Raw genomic sequence first — 10,220 nt, 5'->3', positions numbered from 1 at the left:
TACTAGTGACTTGGAGCCATCTCCAAGACATCTTATTAGATGAAAATTAAAGTTATGAAATAATATATTTATACTGTGTGATTTCAAAGTGTTAATATTTATATTTGAATATAAGAAGATATATTTTTATACACAATGGGTTTGTGGGTGGGAATCAGGAGACACTTTTAGGTTTTACTTTATAAATCCTGTTTGAATTACTTCACATTTAGACTGTATTCATGTGTTATCTATGGACTTAGGGGAATAAAGGAAAATAGAAACATGGAAGACCAGAACAATTGAATTAAATTATTTTTAACATAGTGCTTTCTTTATGTCCTTTCTCAGTAACAAATATTGATACATAAAATCTAAGAAAAAGCCAAAAAGCCCCAAAACTTATGATAGATAAACTAGACCTAGGATATAAGGGAAGGAGGTAATTCATTTGTTTAACCCTAAAATCACAATATTGGTGCTATCAAATTGTGTAAGACAACAGGGACCCTCTAAAGGAATCCCAACCTTGCTCTGTATTGGAATCACCTGAGAGCTTTAAAAATATGGATACCTGGGTCTCATCCTTAGAGATTCTGATTTCATTGGTGTGGAATATGGCCTGGGCATCATAATCTTTTTTGAAGCTTCCCGGGTGGCTAAATGGGCAGAGGAGGCTGAAAATCCCTGCTTTAGAAAAAGTAGACACCATTATCAGGGTTTTAAATTAGGAGATCAAAAGGAATAGGGGAATTGATTTGTATGCCTCAAGAACAATGTTATTTAAAGAACACATGAAAAAATGGCCCTCACTAAAACTGGTTTAAATATACTGTCTCTTTCACGCTGGTTATTCAGTAGCTCTCTCCAATGCTGCCCTGGAGGACTGGCCTCAGATGAGAAAGAGCAGGCAAAGCCTCTGAGTTATGGCATCTTCTTTCCTGTTTCTAAAATCAAAGTAGAATATGGTCCCTTGAAAGCATCCCAGGGGAAAAGCCAGGAGGCCTCACTCATGATGCTGTGTCAGAAAAGTTTCTGAGCCACCATCATTGAAAAAAGTGCCTCTGAGGGACAGGTCCAATCTCAGCTTTCCTAACAAGGCTCTGGGGAGGACTTGCTATTGAACCTTTAGATCCTTTTCTTTGATGTTAATTAACCACTTGGGTTGGCTACTGATAACCTAATTAAATGGAATCCAGAGATGCTTTCATCTTTATATACGCATGTGCCCACTGTTTAGCTCCCACTTATAAGTGAAAACATGTGGTATTTGACTTTCTGAGTAATGTCACTTAGGATAATGACCTCTAGTTCTATCTGTGTTGCTGCAGAAGACATGATTTCATTTTTTTATTATGGTTGAGTAGTACTCCATAAGTCTGTGTGTGTGTGTGTGTGTGTGTACTATCTATCTATCTATCTATCTAGCTAATATTTTCTTTATCTAGTTCTTCAGTGATGGACATTTGGGTGGGTTTCATATTCTTGCTATTGTAAATAGTTCTTCAATAAACATATAGATGCAGGTATTTTTTTGATTTGGTGGGTCCAGTTTCATTCATCTGCATATGGCTATCTAATTTTTGCAGCACCATTTATTGAATAGGGTGCCCTTTTCTCAGTGTATATTTTTGTCAACTTTGCCAAAGGTCAGTTGGTTGAATGTATGTGGCTTTATTTCTGGGTTTTCTATTCTGTTCCATTGATTTTTATGCCTACTTTTATACCAGTACCATGCTGTTTTGGTTACTATAGCCTTGTAATGTAATTTGAAATAAGATAATGTGATGCCTTCAACTTTGTTCTTTCTATTTAGGATTCCTTTGGTTATTCAGGCTCGCTTTTGGTTTCATATAAATTTTAGGGTTTTTTTTTCCCCTAATGCAAGAAATTACTTTGGTAATTTGGTAGAGATTGCATTGAGTCTGTAAATTGTTTCAGGAAGTGTGGTCATTTTGACAATATTGATTCTTCATGAGCATGGAATTTTTTTCCATTTGTTTATGTCATCTATGATTTCTTTCATCAGTGTTTTGTAGCTCTACTTATAGAGATCCTTCACTTTCTTGGTTAAATATATTCCTAGACATTTTATTTATTTTTGTAGCTATTGTAAATGGGATTGCCTTCTTTATTTGTTCCTCAGCTAGATCATAATTAGTATATAGAAATGCTAATGATTTCTGTACATTAATTTTATATCTCAAAACTTTATTGAATTCATTAATCAACTCTAAGATAGAATGGAGTCTTTAGGGTTTTCTAGATATTAAATCATATCATCAGCAAAAAGGGAAAATCTGACTACCTCTTTTCCAATACAAAAAGAGGTAGTCAGGGGGAAAGGGTGGGAGGGAGGTGAGGGATAAAAGACTAGAAACTGGGTTCAGTGTGTACTGCTCAGGTGATGGGTGCACCAAAATCTCACAAATCACCACTAAAGAACTTACTCATGTAACCAAATACCACCAGTTCCTCAAAAACCTATGGAAATAAAATTTTTTAAAAAGTTATGCTATAGAATGAGAGTATACCCAAGTCTTGAGGCCTATGCTGACTGTAAACCTTCTCTTGTTATATGTACCAGCACTTCTTACTCCCGTGCCCATCATAGACATACTCAATCTTCATCCTTCTTCATTCAGTCCAATGGTAGGCATATAAGTTTTCTCATTAGCAATGCACGAGTCCTCAGATGATCACAGTTGGCAGGGAAGTTAAAATTCATTTGCAATACGTGTAATAAAGGAATTAAATCGAACAACATATCCTTATCTTGATTCTGCCTTACCTTTGGTTAGGGATTAACAAGGGCTAAAACAAAGGGATTTAAAGATTCTTTTAAAAATGTTTTATTTTATTTTGTGATTGACAAATAATAACTGTATATATTTGTAGAGTACAGTGTGGTATTTTGATACATGTATTCATTGTGGAATCATCAAATCAGGCTAGTTAACATATCACTTCAAATACATGTTGTTTCTTTGTGGTGAGAACACAATATGTTATCATTAACTGTAGTCAACTGCTGTGTAATAGATCACCAGAACCTTATTCTATCATTTTATACTTTAAGAACATCCATCTGCTCCTTGTCTAAAATACCATGAGAGGTTAATTTGTTTGACTTAGACATTTCCATCTACTAAAATACGAATACTAGGAAAGAAAAACTCACTAAATTGCTGCTTTAAAAAATATTGTGTGAAATAATTCATCTGACTGCTTTCCTAAGTCATGTAATTTGTTCCCCAACTATATTGAGGGGCTCCTTTATACTAGGCACTCTGACTCAGGAGATTCTTACTAGTAGTTTATATTTATTGATTTTTTGACTCTGCCTCCAGTGACCATAGGAAACATTTCTGATTACATGGAATAAACCTTTCTTTATTCTGAGCAAAACAACTAGACAGATAGAGGAGATAGTGGAGATTTTTAAGTTCGGTGTTTTATTTAACCACCTACAGATGCCTAGAAATATGGTGAACATGGTGAACCTCATTTTTACTAAAAATACAAAAATTAACTGGGTGTAGTGGTCGGCACCTGTAATCCTAGCTACTTGGGAGGCTGAGGCATGAGCATTGCTTGAACCCAGGAGGTGGAGACTGCAGTAAGCTGAGAGTGCCACTGTACTCCAACCTTGGTGACAGAGCAAGATTCTGTCTCAAAGAAAAAAAAAAGTCAATCAGATAATTGGTGGCAGTTGTTGAGAATCTATGACTCCAGAGCCCAGGACATTCAGCTCTTGTGATAATTTTAAAAAGGTACCATAAAGCTGGATGTGGAAGCTCACACCTGAAATCCCAGTACTTTGAGAGGCTGAGGCAGGAGGATCACTTGAGGCCAGGAGTCTGAGACCAGTCTGGGTAACATAGCAAGACCTTGTCTCTACAAAAAATTTAAAAAATTACCTAGGGGTGGTGGTACACACCTGTAGTCCTAGCTACTAGAGAGGCTGAGGGAGGAGGATTGCTTGAGCCCACGAGTTTGAGGTTACAGTGAGTTATGATAGTGCCACTGCCTCTAACCTGGGTGATGAGGAGTAAGATCCTATCTTTAAAAAGGGGGAGGGCCATAGCCTGTAGTCTGATGGGGAGTTGAGACTCACACACACACACACACACACACACACACATGCATGTACACACACCTGCAAAACATTTCTGACAGCTTTTTTTTCTTCTTTTTTTATTGCATTTTAGGTTTTGGGGTACATGTGAAGAACATGCAAGATTATTGCATAGGTACACACATGGCAGTGTGGTTTGCTGTCTTCCGTCCCCTCACCTGTATCTGTCATTTCTCCCCATGCTATCTCTTCCCACCTCCCCACCCCCCGCCCCTCGCCCATTTCCCCCCAACGGACCCCAGTGTGTAGTGCTCCCCTCCCTGTGTCCATGTGTTCTCAATGTTCAACACCCGCCTATGAGTGAGAATATATGGTGTTTGATTTTCTGCTCTTGTGTCAGTTTGCTGAGAATGATGGTTTCCAGATTCGTCCATGTCCCTACAAAGGACGTGAACTCATCATTTTTGATGGCTGCGTAATATTCCATGGTGTATATGTACCACATTTTCCCTATCCAGTCTATCATCGTTGGGCATTTGGGTTGGTTCCAGGTCTTTGCTATTGTAAACAGTGCTGCAGTGAACATTCGTGTGCACGTGTCCTTGTAGCAGAATGATTTATAATCCTTTGGATATATACCCAGTAATGGGATTGCTGGGTCAAATGGGATTTCTATTTTTAGGTCCTTGAGGAATTGCCACACTGTCTTCCACAATGGTTGAATTAATTTACATTCCCACCAACAGTGTAAAAGTGTTCCTATTTCTCCACATCCTCTCCAGCATCTGTTGTTTCTCAAGTTTTTAATGATCGCCATTCTTACTGGTGTGAGATGGTATCTCAATGTGGTTTTGATTTGCATTTCTCTGATGACCAGTGATGATGAGCATTTTTTCATATGTTTGTTGGCCTCCTGTATGTCTTCTTTTGTAAAGTATCTGTTCATATCCTTCGCCCATTTTTGAATGGGCTTGTTTGTTTTTTTCTTGTAGATCTGCTTTAGTTCTTTGTAAATTCTGGATATCAGCCCCTTGTCAGATGGGTAGACTGCAAAAATTTTTTCCCATTCTGTTGGTTGCTGATTCACTCTACTGACTGTTTCTTTTGCCGAGCAGAAGCTGTGGAGTTTGATTAGGTCCCATTTGTCTATTTTGACTTTTGTTGCCCTTGCTTTTGGCGTTTTGGTCATGAAGTCCTTGCCTACACCTATGTCCTGAATGGTTTTGCCTTGATTTTCTTCTAAGGTTTTTATGGTGTTAGGTCTGATGTTTAAGTTTTTAATCCATCTGGAGTTAATTTTGGTGTAAGGTGTCAGGAAGGGGTCCTGTTTCTGCTTTCTGCACATGGCTAGCCAGTTTTCCCAACACCATTTATTAAACAGGGAGTCCTTTCCCCATTGCTTGTTTTTGTCAGGTTTGTCGAAGATCAGATGGTTGTGGGTATGTTGTATTTCCTCTGAGGCCTCTGTTCTGTTCCATTGGTCTATATCTCTGTTTTGGTACCAGTACCATGCTGTTTTGATTACTGTAGCCTTGTAGTATAGTTTGAAGTCCGGTAGTGTGATGCCTCCTGCTTTGTTCTTTTTGCTTAGAATTGACTTGGCTATGCGGGCTCTCTTTTGGTTCCATATGAAGTTTAAGGTGTTTTTTTCCAGTTCTGTGAAGAAGGTCATTGGTAGCTTGATGGGAATAGCGTTGAATCTGTAAATTACTTTGGGCAGTATGGCCATTTTCACGATGTTGATTCTTCCTAACCATGAACATGGAATGTTTCTCCATCTATTTGTATCCTCTCTTATTTCATTGAGCAATGGCTTGTAGTTCTCCTTGAAGAGGTCCTTTACGTTCCTTGTTAGTTGTATTCCTAGGTACTTTATTCTCTTTGTAGCAATTGTGAATGGCAGTTCGTTCTTGATTTGGCTCTCTTTAAGTCTATTACTGGTGTATAGGAATGCTTGTGATTTTTGCACGTTGATTTTGTATCCTGAGACTTTGCTGAAGTTGTTTATCAGTTTCAGGAGACTTTGGGCTGAGATGATGGGGTCTTCCAGATATACAATCATGTCATCTGCAAATAGAGACAATTTGATTTCCTCCTTTCCAATTTGGATACCCTTTATTTCTTTTTCTTGCCTGATTGCTCTGGCTAGAACTTCCAGTACTATAGTGAATAGGAGTGGTGAGAGAGGGCATCCTTGTCTAGTGCCAGATTTCAAAGGGAATGCTTCCAGTTTTTGCCCATTCAGTATGATATTGGCTGTTGGTTTGTCGTAAATAGCTTTTATTGTTTTGAGATACGTTCCGTCAATACCTAGTTTATTGAGGGTTTTTAGCATAAAGCATTGTTGAATTTTATCGAAAGCCTTCTCTGCATCAATTGAGATAATCATATGGTTTTTGTCTTTGGTTCTGTTTATGTGGTGAATTATGTTTATGGACTTGTGTATGTTGAACCAGCCTTGCATCCCCGGGATGAATCCTACTTGATCATGGTGGATGAGCTTTTTGATATGCTGTTGCAATCGGTTTGCCAGTATTTTATTGAAGATTTTTGCATCTATGTTCATCATGGATATTGGCCTGAAATTTTCTTTTCTTGTTGAGTCTCTGCCGGGTTTTGGTATCAGGATGATGTTTGTCTCATAAAATGATTTGGGAAGGATTCCCTCTTTTTGGATTGTCTGGAATAGTTTCAGAAGGAATGGTATCAACTCCTCTTTGTATGTCTGGTAGAATTCAGCTGTGAACCCATCTGGACCTGGGCTTTTTTTGGGTGGTAGGCTCTTTATTGCTGCCTCAACTTCAGACCATGTTATTGGTCTATTCAGGGTTTCGGCTTCTTCCAGGTTTAGGCTTGGGAGGATGCAGGTGTCCAGGAATTTATCCATTTCTTCCAGGTTTACTAGTTTATGTGCATAGAGTTGTTTGTAATAATCTCTGATGATGGTTTGGATTTCTGTGGAATCTGTGGTGATATCCCCTTTATCGTTTTTTATTGCATCAATTTGGTTATTCTCTCTTTTCTTTTTTATTAATCTGGCTAGTGGTCTGTTGATTTTGTTGATCTTTTCAAAAAACCAGCTCCTGGATTTATTGATTTTTTTGAAGAGTTTTTTGTGTCTCTATTTCCTTCAGTTCTGCTCTGATCTTAGTTATTTCCTGTCTTCTGCTAGGTTTTGAGTTTTTTTTTGATCTTGCTCCTCTAGCTCTTTCAATTTTGATGATAGGGTGTCAATTTTAGATCTCTCCTTTCTTCTCATGTGGGCACTCATTGCTATATATTTTCCTCTAGAGACTGCTTTAAATGTGTCCCAGAGATTCTGGTATGTTTTGTCTTCGTTCTCATTGGTTTCGAAGAACATCTTTATTTCTGCTTCATTTCATTGTTTATCCAGTCAACATTCAAGAGCAAGTTGTTCAGTTTCCATGAAGCTGTGCGGTTCTGAGTTAGTTTCAGCATTCTGAGTTCTAACTCGATTGCACTGTGGTCTGAGAGACTGTTTGTTATGATTTCTGTTCTTTTGCATTTGCTGAGGAGTGATTTATTGCCAATTATGTGGTCAATTTTAGAGTAGGTGTGATGTGGTGCTGAGAAGAATGTATATTCTGTGGATTTGGGGTGGAGAGTTCTGTAAATGTCTATTAGGTTTGCTTGTTCCAGGTCTGTATTTAGGTCTTGGATATCCTTGTTGATTTTCTGTCTGGTTGATCTGTCTAATATTGACAATGGGGTGTTAAAGTCTCCCACTATTATTGTGTGGGAGTCTAAGTCTCTTTGTAAGTCATTAAGAACTTGCCTTATGTATCTGGGTGCTCCTGTATTGGGTGCATATATATTTAGGATCGTTAGCTCTTCTTGTTGCAGTGATCCTTTTACCATTATGTAATGTCCTTCTTTGTGTCTTTTGATCTTTGTTGCTTTAAACTCTATTTCATCAGAGATGAGAATTGCAACTCCTGCCTTTTTTTGCTCTCCATTTGCTTGGTAGATCTTCCTCCATCCCTTTATTTTGAGCCTTTGTGTATCCTTGCATGTAAGATGGGTTTCCTGGATACAGCACACTGATGGGTTTTGGCTTTTTATCCAATTTGCCAGTCTGTGTCTTTTGATTGGGGCATTTAGTTCATTGACATTTAGGGATAGTATTGTTATGTGTGAATTTGATGCTGTCATTTTGATGCTACCTGGCTGTTTTGTTGGTTAGTTGATGCAGCTTCTTGATTGTGTTGATGCTCTTTTACCATTTGTTGTGTTTTTGGAGTGGCTGGTACTGGTTGTTCCTTTATATGTGTAGAGCCTCTTTCAGGAGTTCTTGTAGAGCAGGTTTGGTGGTGATGAAATCTCTGAGTGCTTGCTTGTTCACAAAGGATTTTATTTTTCCTTCACTTATGAAGCTTAGTTTGACTGGATAGGAGATTCTGGGTTGAAAGTTCCTTTCTTTAAGGATGTTGAATATTGGCCCCCAATCTCTTCTGGCTTGTAGGGTTCCTGCTGAGAGATCTGCCGTGAGTCTAATGGGCTTCCCTTTGTGGGTAACCCGACCTTTCTCTCTGACTGCCCTTAGCATTTTCTCTTTCATTTCAACCCTGGTGAATCTGACGATTATGTGCCTTGGGGTTGCTCTTCTTGAGGAATATCTTTGTGGTGTTCTCTGTATTTCCTGGATTTGAATATTGGTCTGCCTTGCTAGGTTGGGGAAATTTTCCTGGATAATATCCTGAAGAGTATTTTCCAGCTTGGATTCATTCTCTTCATCACATTCAGGTACACCTATCAGACGTAGATTAGGTCTTTTCACATAGTCCCACATTTCTTGAAGATTTTGTTCATTGCTTTTTGCGCTTTTTTCTCTGTTCTTGCCTTCTCTTTTTATTTCATTGAGTTGATCTTCGACCTCTGATATCCTTTCTTCTGCTTGGTCAATTTGGCTGTTGAAGCTTGTGCATGCTTTACGAAGTTCTCGTGTTGTGTTTTTCAGCTTCATCAATTCACTTATACTCCTCTCTATGCTGTCCATTCTCGTCAGCAGTTCGTCCAATATTTTCTCAAGGTTCCTATTTTCTTTGCGTTTGGTTAGAACATGTTCTTTTAGCTCATTGTAGTTTCTTACTACCCACCTTCTGAAGTCTGATTCTGTCATTTCATCACTCTCCTTCTCCATCCGGTCTGGTTCCCTTGCTGGTGAGGAGTTGTGATCCCTTTTAGGAGGAGAGGTGTTCTGGTTTCGGGAGTTTTCATCCTTTTTGCGCTGGTTTCTTCCCATTTTTGTGGGTTTATCCACCTGTTGTCTGTCTCTGTCCCAGGGAGTTGGAGCTTTATGAGTTTCCGCTGCACTACTGCCTTTTTGATTTTTCTTTCAGGTCTGACCCGCTCAGCTAGCAGCACGCCTAGCCACTGCCTGCCCGCAGGGGCTTTGCTGAGTTGCTGTGGGCTCCGCCCAGCTGCCCTGAGCTCTTCCCTGTAGTCCTTTTTATATGGGCGTAGTTAGAACTGTCTGGGCAATGGTGGCCCCGCCTCTGTTATGGTGGACTCTCTCTGTTGTGGCAGGTTGCCTCGGCAACGGCAGCCTGCCTCCCTAGCAGTGGAGAGTCTCAGTAATGGCGGAAGCCCCTCCCCCACTGAGCTGGACCGTCCTGGTTCAGCTGTGCTTGGTTTGAAGGGCTCAACCCAGAGGGTTTCCAATTACTGTTTTTGTTTTCGTTGTTGTTGGGGGTGGAGGGGTGGGACCAACCAAGCCTGATCACCTGGCTCCCTGACTCAGAGTCTTTTCTTTTAAGTTGAACGACCCCGCGTTCCGGTCGCTTATTGAAAAGGCGCCGGGATCTCCCGTGCTGCGACTCACGGAGTCGGCTCGAACCGCGGCGCCGGCTCCTGGCGGATTTTTTGCCTAGGAATCTCCTGGCCTGACTCGCTATTTCAGATGAATGGGCAACTCTGACGTCTCAGGGCTCTGCTCGCCAGCTAAGAGGGCTCCCAGACCAGTGGCTTTTGTACGGAGAACTGCAGCAACAGGGAGTGGTCACAGCAGCTGCGCGGGCAGAATCAGCCCCGCGGGGGCCAAAACAGCCGCACCGGCTGGGACTGCGACGCTGGCGACCCCTCTGCCTGGGTATCTCCTGGTCTGTGGGCAATAAGAGTTCGTCTGGAAATGCGGCGTCCACTC

Source organism: Saimiri boliviensis, chromosome 2, assembly GCF_048565385.1.
Source record: "Saimiri boliviensis isolate mSaiBol1 chromosome 2, mSaiBol1.pri, whole genome shotgun sequence".
Taxonomy (NCBI): domain Eukaryota; kingdom Metazoa; phylum Chordata; class Mammalia; order Primates; family Cebidae; genus Saimiri; species Saimiri boliviensis.
Note: the sequence above shows the minus strand (reverse complement) of the source record.